This window comes from Triticum aestivum, chromosome 3A (assembly GCF_018294505.1).
Source record: "Triticum aestivum cultivar Chinese Spring chromosome 3A, IWGSC CS RefSeq v2.1, whole genome shotgun sequence".
NCBI classification, from domain to species: domain Eukaryota; kingdom Viridiplantae; phylum Streptophyta; class Magnoliopsida; order Poales; family Poaceae; genus Triticum; species Triticum aestivum.
Genome location: NC_057800.1, coordinates 153,038,441 through 153,050,793, shown reverse-complemented (window position 1 = coordinate 153,050,793; position 12,353 = coordinate 153,038,441). Strand labels below are relative to the sequence as shown.

The 12,353-nt window shown below is 42.0% G+C and overlaps 1 long non-coding RNA gene across 5 annotated transcripts; it reads right to left on the bottom strand.

The window, feature by feature from the left end:
• Positions 1 to 4,759: 4,759 nt before the first annotated feature.
• Positions 4,760 to 11,308, bottom strand: LOC123060772 (uncharacterized). 5 transcript variants are annotated; one of them, XR_006428145.1, is made up of 7 exons: positions 10,934 to 11,308; positions 10,796 to 10,856; positions 10,156 to 10,572; positions 9,960 to 10,086; positions 7,812 to 8,351; positions 5,176 to 7,120; positions 4,760 to 5,043 (listed from the first exon to the last, which is right to left on the bottom strand). It is a non-coding gene; the product is annotated as an uncharacterized lncRNA (long non-coding RNA). The 5 variants fall into 5 exon arrangements; XR_006428143.1 differs by having other exon boundaries at positions 5,176 to 5,341; positions 5,540 to 7,120; positions 7,812 to 10,086; positions 10,934 to 11,306; XR_006428141.1 differs by having other exon boundaries at positions 7,812 to 8,239; positions 10,156 to 10,856.
• Positions 11,309 to 12,353: the final 1,045 nt, after the last annotated feature.

The following is a 12,353-nucleotide window of genomic DNA, read 5'->3' as shown; positions in this document are numbered from 1 at the left end:
GTGCAGAAGCAGAATCTCTTTATACCACTAGTTTAGCCTCTAGAGTATCAGCAGTTGGCAATTCATAATGCACGATTGGGCCGGTGCCACAGTTGTGGGATGATACAACGTCCATGGGGACCTCGCTCTTTGATCTTGGGCTAACCTGTTTTGCCATTAAAGTTCCGATTGGATTCAGAAAAATTGAAGTTAGCAAAACATCTCAACTGGGAGTTATGACAGCAAACCAGTTAAACAAACAAGGAATTAAAGAGTTTTAATTCGATGATGAAAGGTAGTTATTAACATCATTGTAACCCGTTGTTGTAGCAGCAAAGTAGTTAAACAAACAAGTGGCTATTTAAGTTCAGGCAAATAGGTAATTCTTAACAGTAAGTATCAAACACATAGATAGGTGCAGTCTATAATAGGATTAACAGGTTGTGGCATTATGTAATCAGTAGCAAACTAAATTAAGCCAAGCAACGTAATTGAACAATTTTGCAATAAGTGGCTAACTAAAATTCCGAGAAGCAGGTAACTGAACTTACGCTAGTTCTTTGTACAGGCACACTGCAACTTCTTTTTCACTTACAAGGTGGTACGAAGGAGTCCATGGCATCAATTGCTTGGATACGCAGTCCCAATACTTCTTTCTTCCCGCACTGCATTGGCAAGTCAAATGTTTAATCTGGTAAGATGGTGCGTCCTTCATATGTTATATGAGGACGTGTAGTCAGACTAGTTATAGCCACACACATCACACTGGCTTTTACTGTATATTTCATGCGATTACTTTTGGCATAACTAGATCTAAGCAATCTACAATAGGATGAAAAGACTGGCATCCTTCACATTATTGGCGAACTCAGTTCATAGAAACAAGCAATTCAACCATTCTGTGGGTAAATCAAAAGCGCCACTGGAATATTTTTCACTACCCCTATCATACACGCAAAAAGGGGTGACGCCACCATAGGGGCTGGTATGGGCGGCCGTCTCGGGTGGCTCAAAAGTGTGCACCTAGTTTGAGTCGTCCAGGTTGGCCCAGGCTAGTTTTGTTCATCCCAACGCACGAGCAGGCAATGTAAAAAATGAAGAAAAATGTTTCAATTTGGATAGGCCAATAACATAAGTGCAAGGCAGGCCCTATAGCAGGCTCATGGCCCAAACGAGTGCCTCCCATATCGATCGACAGCAGGAAAAATCCCAATTCATCCGCTCCAGCCTCCAGTCTGGTTCGCTCCTAACCTAGCCTCCGCTGGACAGACCGACACAACACTTCCTCGCGCCCTCGTTGGAGGGCGGTCGCCGGGCTTCAAGCAAACGGAAGGAGAAGAAGATGAAGATCCAACCCTGGGTGTAGCCTGCGTGGGAGGCAACAGCGGCAGCACGGGCATGGCATCAAGCTTGCGCAAACGGACAGTCGCAGCTTGCAAGAGTAGCATGCGCAACGAGCAGGTACATCACATCCCTGATTATATCTAATTCAACTCTTCAATTTCAGGCCAATAGTTAAACCTGACGGTGTTGTAAAACTGCTTGTATGTAGGGAATCTATGAGCAAATGAAACCAATTTCTACTTATTTTATAACTCCCCCAATCAATACTGAACTAACTGAATCTGATGAATCTAATCAAGTTTCCGGTGCAAACATCCAAGCTCATGTTGTTCTTGATCCTGAAGTGTCTAATGAACAGACTGCTAATGAAGGATTTGATGCAAACATTTTACATGCTCCTGGTGATGAACATATAGTGTCTAATGAGGCACCTAATGCAAGCATTTTGCAGGCTCCCATTGAAGGATTTAGTTTCTAATCATGATCTCTATGTTGAGAGAGACATGGAGATTTACAGGCATTGATGACAAGAAAATTATAGTGCATTTTCATGGCTTGAGGAAACATCGAGGCCATCTACCAGAAAGTCCCCGTATCATGACAACGTAGCATAAATACTTTTCTAATATGTTGTTTGAAACTATTGGCATACTTGTGCAGGATAGATATATTGATATGCAGTTTGCGCACTGGTTATAGATGCAATTACACTTCGATATTTTTAGCCAGAGAATGAATAATTCAAGTAGGTACAGACCATGTATGTAGTCCTTGTGCACCATGTTGCATTTTGTGTTTTTTGGTGCTTGCATCATTTAGTGTTTATAATCTGAACTACTTTGGATCATTAGCTGGTTTTCAAAGTGCGTGTAGCTTCACATTTCTCAAGTTATGTTGATTTCCGGAGTGCAAGTGCCTTCGTATTTTTTAAGTTAAATGTTCGCCCCTGGTAACTTGAATTCATGGATCCGCCACTGCACACAAATCATACACGAATGCCAGTACGAATGAAATGAAATGCAGGGACTTACACTAGCTCGTTGTACAGGCTCACTACAGCTCTGCTTGCGCTTGGGATGTTCCACGTACAAGTCCATATTACCACTTGCTTGGATGTGCAGGCCTTGTGCTCCTTGCACCCCCCTCTGCATTTTTGACACGGCTAATGGCTAATCAAATAAGAGAAATCGACCTTGCTGTTGTACCAGAGGACAGATGCTTACAAGGTTATACGGGTGTGCAGGATGTGTACCAGATCCCGTAGCGCCATCATGCTTCGCTAAAAAATGGATTTGCTTGTTTCAGATGATATCTCCAGAAGAAATAAGAGTTAAAGTAAGAGTTGGATAGGCTTGTAAGCTAAGAGAGTAGTGAAAGGATATCCAAACGTCGTCGAAATAGTGCACAAGGGAGTGATGTGTGGATACCTAGTTTGGGCCGGCGTTTGGGCATGCTCGCCTAGCTAGAGTGTGGGTCACTTCAGAGCCGTTGAGGGTGATGCGCTGGCGTTGGCTGGCCGTGCACGGATGCAGATCTTGAGTGACAGCGGAGCACTACGATGTGATGGACGAGACCGTTGGTGAAGCCCCAATGGCCTCGGGGGGCGGAGGCGCGACGATGTGCTCGGTGAAGTAGCCCCGGTGAGCTGGGAGACGGCGTCGGTGAAGCACACCTGATGCGGTGGAAGTCGGTGTCTGTGAGGCACGTCGGTTGCGGCGGCCGACATTGTCGGTGGACCACCCGGTGCAATGGACGAGGGCATAGATGAGGTAGCTCCGGTGCGGTGGTGAAGCGTGACCATCGTCTTCGTCGTCGTCGTCCAGCACAGAGGTGGGGAAAGAGAAGAGACGAGGGGCGATTCGAACTTTGCTTGGGTTGGCGGCGAATTAGGGATTTGAGCAATCTGTGCGCGGAAGGGGACGGTGGAGGAGGGAGATTTTGCAGGGCTGGAATTGGGGCCGCCAGATATTTCAATCCGAAATGTGGAAGCGCGAACTTATATTATCGTCATCCTTTTTGGGGGGAGGGGGAGGGAGGGAGGGGGGTGGGTGGCTGGGTGCTAAGAGTCCGTCCGACACACGCGACCACCACGACACGACCCTCGTCTACCTGGTGCGCCTACATTTGAGAATGCAAATGAATCTTCTTTCATTTGCAAACGAATCTATATGTATTACCATGCCTGTGTTTTCCTTGCAATAATTAGTCATTCGAAACGAGATACTATAAATTAATTAATGAGGAGTTATTTGAAAAAAAAAATCAAACGGTATCCTAGGTATCCACGCTAACGTGGATTAGAGTGTGTGTCACATAATTAGTTATTTGAATTAGAGTGTGTGTCACATGGCGATCTCCAATTCTAACGTGGATTTCGCATTTCACTGTATCCATGCTACTTTTTTAATACAAATTCATACGTATATGATGAACACCATGGTAGTGAGAAAACTTTTGGATGGATCCAAACATATGACCTACAAAATAGCACAACAAATCGAGTCAATGTCAACTTTTCGAAACCTAGTATGGCACGAATTCGAAATAATTACCCATATGCATGGTCCTCAGCTTAAATCTTACAATGTACACCGAATTGAAACATCGATATTAAGTCTCATACTATCTACACTAGTAGAACGCCCGCGCGTTGCCACGGGCTTTTGAAATATTTTTGTTGGGTTGTATAAACATAATGGATGTAAATTTTCACATGTAGAGATAAGATAGCACGGGAATGTCGGTGCTTTGTCACGTGCTACGAAAATATTTTGCTAAAATTATGTAAACACAATGCATGTCAAATTTTACATGCAGAGACAAGATAGCACGAGCACAGTCGGGGTATTTGTTGAAGTCCAATTCACTTGAAATGTAAATTGATAAAAGAGATAAATTAACAATGTATACATATAGAGCGATGATCTAATTAAAATCCTATTACAAATTAATATCTACTGTTCCTTGTTGTTGTGTTTACGCAATTCTCGCACAATATTAGAAATGGTGTTTTTAGTTTCATTCGCACGATATTTAAGCAAGTATAATAAAAACTTCTTCCTGAGCCTACATTGGTCAGCTACATTTTAATATTACTTTATATCATAATAAATGTGTTGTTGTAATCATGGTGTAGTGCTTCTAGCATTGTTGAGAGTACTCACAGAAGTGACCATAATCCATATAGTACTATCTACTACTCCTGTGTTGCTCCTGTTGCAAATCCCATGCCCCACCCGCGCTGACTCTCAACCCTCACTTTGATCACAAAGTCCACTGACTCGCGTTCTAAGTGAGCCAGTTTTTGACACCAGCATGACAATTAGTAAGGGACAAGGTGGGAAACCGCCTACAGATGTTATTCACTACACGCATATAGCAATTTTTTCTAAGTAGATAATGCTACCCGAACATGCACTCAATAAAAAGATAATGCTACCCAAACATGCACTCAATAAAAAGATAATGCTAGTCATCTTATATGTATCATCAAAATTTTGCCTGCACCAAATTTGTACAAAAACAAAAGACAAAAACACCTTAATGTGAGATATGATTTTCTACTCCGGCGGCAGCGCCACTCCCTTGATAAATCATGAGCTTGTGCTCTAGATTTACATGCTTGATCATTCTCTTCCTCGTCAGCCTCCGCCTCCGCTCCCCAGCCTTGTTGCCCTCCTCCCCTGGCCTCCTTGGGCGGCACCTCTCCCACCTCCTCATCTGGTAAATTATCATAGTAATTAGGAAACTATGGCATCATCACAATTATCCATGCTATTATAGGATCTATCAATTCAAAATAAGTGAAAATAGTGGGTGTTATCCCAGTTTGCGAAATAGATGAAGTTTTACCTTGGCATTGAAGCTGCTGGAGAACTAAATCGCAACCAGCCTAGAGGACGAAGTTTCCTTGACTTGCCTTTGATACTCATTTGCTCAGCCCCATGCTTATCAATGGTGGCTGCAGAAACTGGAACCAAGAAGCAAGCTATGGTTTTACGTCTTTTTCTTGACCCTCCTAAAAAATCATTAAACAGTTAGGCAATTAATTCAGAAGGGTAAATGTGGAAAATTGTATGTGATTTTCCTCTCCTTGGAGTGAATATCCTATGTAAAGTTGAAGCAAAGGAGAGACAATATGCTAACAGTTCATAGCACAAGTTTAACATACGTGACAAAAAAATGATGTTGCTGCATTTTTGCAGAGCATGCCTACCATGAGATGAATATTAGAAGACTGATTGGGTCGAGCAGGCTGAGAAAGATCATCGTGATGGTGCTGGTAAACATCTTGGGTTGGTTGGCTGGATTATACATTCACTCTTGTTGGAAATCCTCAACCAGAAAACCAGCAGAATATCAAAGAAGAAATTCCGTTTTGTGGTTGGTGGGATATCAATCCACATATTAAATTGATTCTAAACCCAGAACCAACACTACAAGCACAACATTGAGTTTATGGGTTCGAAAGGTACATCAAAAAGTATCTACAAACAGTTTAACTTTAAAACAAGAGATTGAGATGCATGTCTATATCTAGGTTTATTTGTTTATATCTGAACAAAATTCTATAAGAAAGCGACGGAGCTCCCTGAAACTACAGTCCAATGCACATCTCGAGCAAAGCAACTTATACAATTCATGTGGGTATTGAATATCGAAATTCATATTAAAATTAATTAATTTTCATATAACCGAAGCTCTCCTGAGTGAAATGAAGTACTGTACTATTCCCTCTTGGTTCGGCCTACATGTTATTTTCAAAAGTTGAATTGCTGGACTCGATTACAACGCTACCCGTGGGAGTGACGGTGAGATGTTAGAAGAGTCTGCCGGTGGTCAAGACCATTTTGCCCCCTTCCTAGGATGCAAAATTAGTTCTGCAAAGACTAAAGGCAAATTAAACTTGTCATATCAACATATCAGCTGTGGAGAAAGGTCTAGTGTTCTAGAATGACAAACTATACAATAAGGTAAATAGGCATGAGTAGATCACGCGCTAGAATAATCATTGTTTCACAAAGCTAAACCAGGAAAGGAAAAAACCCACACAATATTTAGAAAGACCAAAGCCACATAAAAGAACCTTCTAATGAGATGAATATACCCACAGGAAAACATCTTTAATTAGCAAATTAACTACTCATTTATAATCAAAATAAATAGAAGTGCACTGATGATGTGCATATCCTTTCTCGATTGACAGGTTTAAATTGTTGATAGGACCAAATGCACGGCAAATTCATGCCAACAATTGTGAATAAAAAAGAAAAAGAAAATAGAATAACCTAATTGAGCAACACGCGACCAAGAATACACTACAAAGGCGGTGTCGTGGGGCGGGCAAGAGTACATTACTCGAGCCAGTATGAAAATACATTAAGACATGCATACAGATCTGGCTTTGTCATGAGTTCTTTACAGCATTCTGCATACATAAATTGAAGGGGCTTCTTTAATAAAGGCGGCATGTTATACTTTGCCACTCATGAGTTGCAAGCACGTTGTTGTAGTTGGATAGCCACAATCGGCATCCTTCAACGGGCTATCACTGGCTTCAAGTAAGTCTCGTACAAAGTTTTGTCACTTTGTCTAGATTTTTGGCCCTAAATCATAGGCGTTCTCAGTACACGCACCTCTGAAAAATAGAGAGCACCCATATAAGCTTAAATTGCTTGGCCGAGGTCGGCTTAAAAAACAGACTTCTTCCTTGGTTGTTGTAGAACTACAAGGCCTGAGCTGCAGTTATTTTATATCTGCTATTTTGCATTGCCAGCGTTCATGTGTCACCTCCAACCTGCATCAGCAAAATATGTAGGCCTCAGTAGTATACTGGACAACTCCAAACCTAATGCAATTGCATAATTTCCATACACCTGCATCAGGCTTGCCTATCAACTACTCAGGTAAGAGTTGAAACCGAGCTCAACCGGTAAGCAAAAAAAAAAAATCAGTTCAGGAAAAAATGTCGCGCCCTTCTCGAGTCTCGACAGTATGCAAGAATCATGCCTAAACACTATGTGCACAGATGGTGAGAGATGCCACCACATGTCACGGTTGTAGACCAGAAAATAGCTAGCCATTCCTATTATACAGATTTGCAAGTCTTAGGATGTGGTAAAATTCTAGGTAAGCAGGTTAGCACTGCCGTACTTGTCATTTGGATCAATACGGCTGTTATACATCTCTGACCTCCTCAGTCCATCAGTAAAAGAGCAAATCATGTAAGGCTTGATTCATATAAGTGTGCATGTGCAATGCACGTCTTGTCAGGAATAAAAAAAATTGAATACACAAAGCTAATGTACCAGGACATAGTAAAAGTAAACTCTGGAGGAAAATAAACGTGCATTGACCATATATAGTTTGTACAATATAATATAAGCAAATATGAAAATGAAATATGGTAAAATCACCCATCCATGGCAGTTTAACCAAATTCTGTAAGTTAACAAGGCAGAAGCAGAAACGGAGTTTTAGCATGTTACCTTTCAAATGACTGTAAGATATCTAACATCAAGGAGTGATCCCGAAAGTCATACTCATAGCAGCCAGAGAGGACATTAGCGACCTCCATAGGTAAATTGTATAGGAACATCGGTTTCTCTTTCTTCAGGACAACTGACTGATAAATCTCATCTGGTGATTTGGCACACCAAGTCTGAACGCCACTGAACATCTCAAGAATGCTGCGAGCGAAACCCCAATGAGTCAGTCTCGTAACTAATTGGGCCTCTGATGTTTGGTCGCCAATGTTCTGGGGCATGTAATTTGGAGTCTCAAGTCTTTGGATAAGATCTGGATTTGGCAGCGGAAGTCCAAACAGCAAGGATGGAATCCCATATCCCCCAGTACAGCATGGTCATTGTCATCAAGGAGAAAATTACAAGACTGAAGATTCTGAACAAATATTCCCCTGGAGGGTAGTTGTAGCACACCATGCGGCAAATCGGTGCCATATCAGCAAGTTACAGGAAATCATAAAAATATGTAGTACTACTGAAGAAAACATCTTCTAAACAGAGCATCTGAAATTCAGTGCATACAGTCAGAGGCATGTTACCTCCAGAAATCCCTAATCAAAAGACACTGGTTTCCTTCCACGCATTACATATGCCAAAAGATACTAATTAAACATAACATTAACCCATTTAGTTGTCTAGATAACCAGATTAAATCGTAAGCATTACATGGTTACTATTTCAGTGAAAAGGAATACTGTTGAATAATGATTGCCAATGCATGTCAGCATGCATAATTCAGAAACCACATGTTTAATCATTTAGGGGGCACATACATTTGTTTTCAGAGTCTGCAACTCATAATGAAATGCTAGACAAGTTTATTGTCCTCTAAATATATGAGGAAATTATCGATGTCAAAGTTGTTGTGTCTAATGCCAAAACTAACTACTATATCAGGTCTAGTTACTGAGATGGTGTTCGGTGTGAAGATTAGTTAACAAAAAAATATGTGAAAATACTTGTGTAATTAGAACAACAAGGAACTGTAAATGTATGGATTTGGATTTCACAACTTAATGCCAACTAACACTGCATTAGAAAGAAGGAAAGCCTGGTCCAGTGTACTTTGCAATGAAATTTGATTGAATCATTAAATTATCAAGAGCCATGTTGAACAATACCCGGCGAACGTTCGCTGGTGACGAGGTCCCAGTGAACACACACAGAACCACACAATCAATAACCTGTGGATGGCTGTTTCTCAAAAAATAGAACTAAATTAAAGAACTGCCATGGCAGTTTATAAAAAATGCCCCTTGCCACACCCTAAAAACTACCACCCGAGTCGTTCACATATGCCATTCCTGGCATACAAATGGCATCTTGTTTTTTTCACTTTCCTAAACAAAAAGCAACATATATATACTCAGCTATTTCAGTTTGACAATAACAGCAAGCTACGTCAAACACTCAGTTTTAAAAAAGCTCATGTTTCAAAATAATGTAGCAGCCTAGAAATTGAAATATATTTTATGCTTTCAGAGCTAGTGATTTGCAAACTTCCCTCTGTAATCTAATTTGTAGTCACATTACAAAGTGACTTTTCTTTAGTTAAATAGCTTGTGCTAGCTTGCTTGATGGTCATGCATTTTGTGAGTTGATGAGTTGAACGATTTGGTGGGTTGGCCCATTTGTGAAGAAATGAAAGGTCCCGCTTATTGATGATGGTGAACAAACTAAGACTCAAAATTGATACAAGGCAATGAGCATAAGCTAATCAGGATTGCTGATTATGACCAGTTCCTTGTTTACAAAATTGACATGTAAACCATGTAAGAAGATAACCATAACTCCAATGGGGGAAAAAGATGCATCAGAAAAAATGAGAAATATTATTGGGGCAAACAATATGCAAGATGGCTATCTGCTCAGGCTAATGATGCAACTCAGCAAGCAGATGACATACGACTGCTACGTTTGTTTCACTCTACAGATATTCAGACGGCAAAATCAGTGAGCTCACATGGTCTAACAGTTGGGATCAATAAGATACAACTTATCATAATTGGAAATCCTTTTTCATATAAACCTTGCAGATCACAAACTTATGACCGGAGCATGTAAAATGAATATTTCAATTGAAAGGGACCAACAACAGGGTGTTTTTTTAACCTTGGTGCTACATGGAGGTGTCCCAGGAGGACGCCAATGAAGGGCTCGGCGGTGGCACATGGCCGCTGTGTACCGGTAGAAGAACAGTAGGCTGATGTGCATCGCAGTCGCCGCCACGCGCTTGTACCTGTCAATGTCATGAGTCATTGCAGATTAGACAAAGGGTGCATGATCGAGATAGTGGAGAAGAAGATACCTGGGTGGCCGACGCTGCGGTCCTCGATCAACTCCCTCTGCCCCGCCGTGCGAAAGAGACAATAGATGGAGAGTACGGCATGCTGGGAGCTTGAAGAAGAAGACGTCCGATCATCCGGTCGTCCGATCGTCACACACCGTCACTTTTTTGACCATCTGATTGCCACGCATCAGATTCTGAACATTTTTTTATCGACCCATAACGATCAACACTCTGAATTGATCCACAGAACAGATAGAAGCACAATAGAGAGAGGTGTCGCTGCTAGTCTGCGTCGCTGTAGAACTCTGAGGTCTGTAGAACTAAGATCAGATTGACAGAACATCCCTTGTTTCCATTGATGCAGTATATGTCTGTCTGAACCATTCAGGTCCATCATTTTACCTTGTAAGATTTTCATTGATATAACAGGAATTCCTGCAAGAACAACACGTTGTGGAAAGATGGGCATCTATACACACATAAGTAATTAAAACCAGAAAGGTAGACCTTCGGATTAATTACAAAAACCAGAGACCACCAAGACCATATCAATATAAAGTTTCAGGAATAGGTGGATTTAAGAAAGGAAACATGTCTAAACTGTGCTCTACATTGTAGAAAAAGAAAAATAGGAAGAAATTTCTCAAAGCAAACATACCATGGAGTGTCACTTTAACAGGAAAATTACATCCTAACTCGCAATCCCCATCCTTGTGCAGCTACCGACACACATACCATCAGCCGCCGGAAGTACCACAGAAGAGAAAAAATAAAGGAAAGGAGGCGCAACATATACCTGAGAGGAGGTAGAAGAATTGCGGGCATGGGTGCAGGGTTAAGGCCACACGGAACCATCGATGATCTCTGTCTGCCAATGGGTAGGATGCTCGACACGAGGTTGGTGCGACAGCAAGCTCGGGCGGTGAGGCGGCGGGGCAGAAGCTGCAGGAGACGGCGGCGGGGACCTCGAGGCCAAGCTCAGGCCATGGCTTCCCTGGCTCCAGAGGCCGTGGCGGCGCCGGACGCAGCGGCGGGGCGAGGAGGAGGCCGGCCGACGGGGAGGCAGGAGCTCCTCGTCCCCTCGAGCCTCGATCCAGATCGGGACCGAGGAGGGAGCAACAGGGGCGCGAGGGAGCGGGCGATAGGTTTAGGTTTTTTTGTCGCTGGTTAACCTTCGTAGGTCTTTTTTCGTTGGTTCCTAGGTCTATTTTTTTGGTAGGTGGATGGGTGCGGATTGGGGCCTAAGGAGGAGGTTTTTTTGATTTCTGGTGGATAAGTCGAGGAGCTACCAAAAAAACCAGGAGAGGTGGGACTAAAAAAACCTGAAAGCGAGACTACCAACTGCTCTATTAGGAGTAGAGATTCAAATGTTGTTTTTAGCCCCCCACCCCACACACACACTACATACTTCCTGTATCGGTCAATCTTCCTCTCCTATCCACCTTAGGAAGCTATCGGTTTCCAACACACATCCGTTCTTTCTCTTCATGTTTCGATCTCTAACTCTCTCAACTACACAACCCCCTTTTTCCACTCTGTTACGAAATGTATTTACCTCACACACCCGCCATTGCACCCCATGCCGAGCTCTCTCTCCCCCCCTCTCCCTCTCACCCTCTCGCGCTAAATACATGCATTACCTATCTAGCCCCGCAACCTCTCGTGCGCACGCACACACGTTGTCTATTTAGGCCACTCCCTCGAGACTGTCTCACTCTTTCTTACGCACGGCGGGCCACACTCGCTCAATCTCGCTCTGTTTATCTGAGTCTCGTTTAACCTCGTTTTCTTTCACACAACAAATGATATATCTCCCTATTCGGACCTCGATCGACACACTCTATACTCTCTCACGCAGATTGTCACATCCCTAGTTCTGGTATGCACTAGGCTAGCCTTTCATGTGAGCATCATATTTAAATTCAAATGAAATTTGAATTGAGAAATTTTCAAAAGCCTCAGAAGACCTCTAAAAATAATCAACATTTAATTCTCATCAAATGTCAAGGAAATGTTTCTGTTACACTGTGAAAATATTGGTAAGAGGTAAAATTCAAACCAATATTTTTAGGAGACAGAAATATTTATTTTTGGCCATTTGAGTTAAACCAATAATTATTTGCACTGGATTTATATTTGCTATATATTTAATATGATCCAATAATTCTGGAAAATGGTGAGTGGCTCTGAATATATTATATTAGCCAAATGATAAT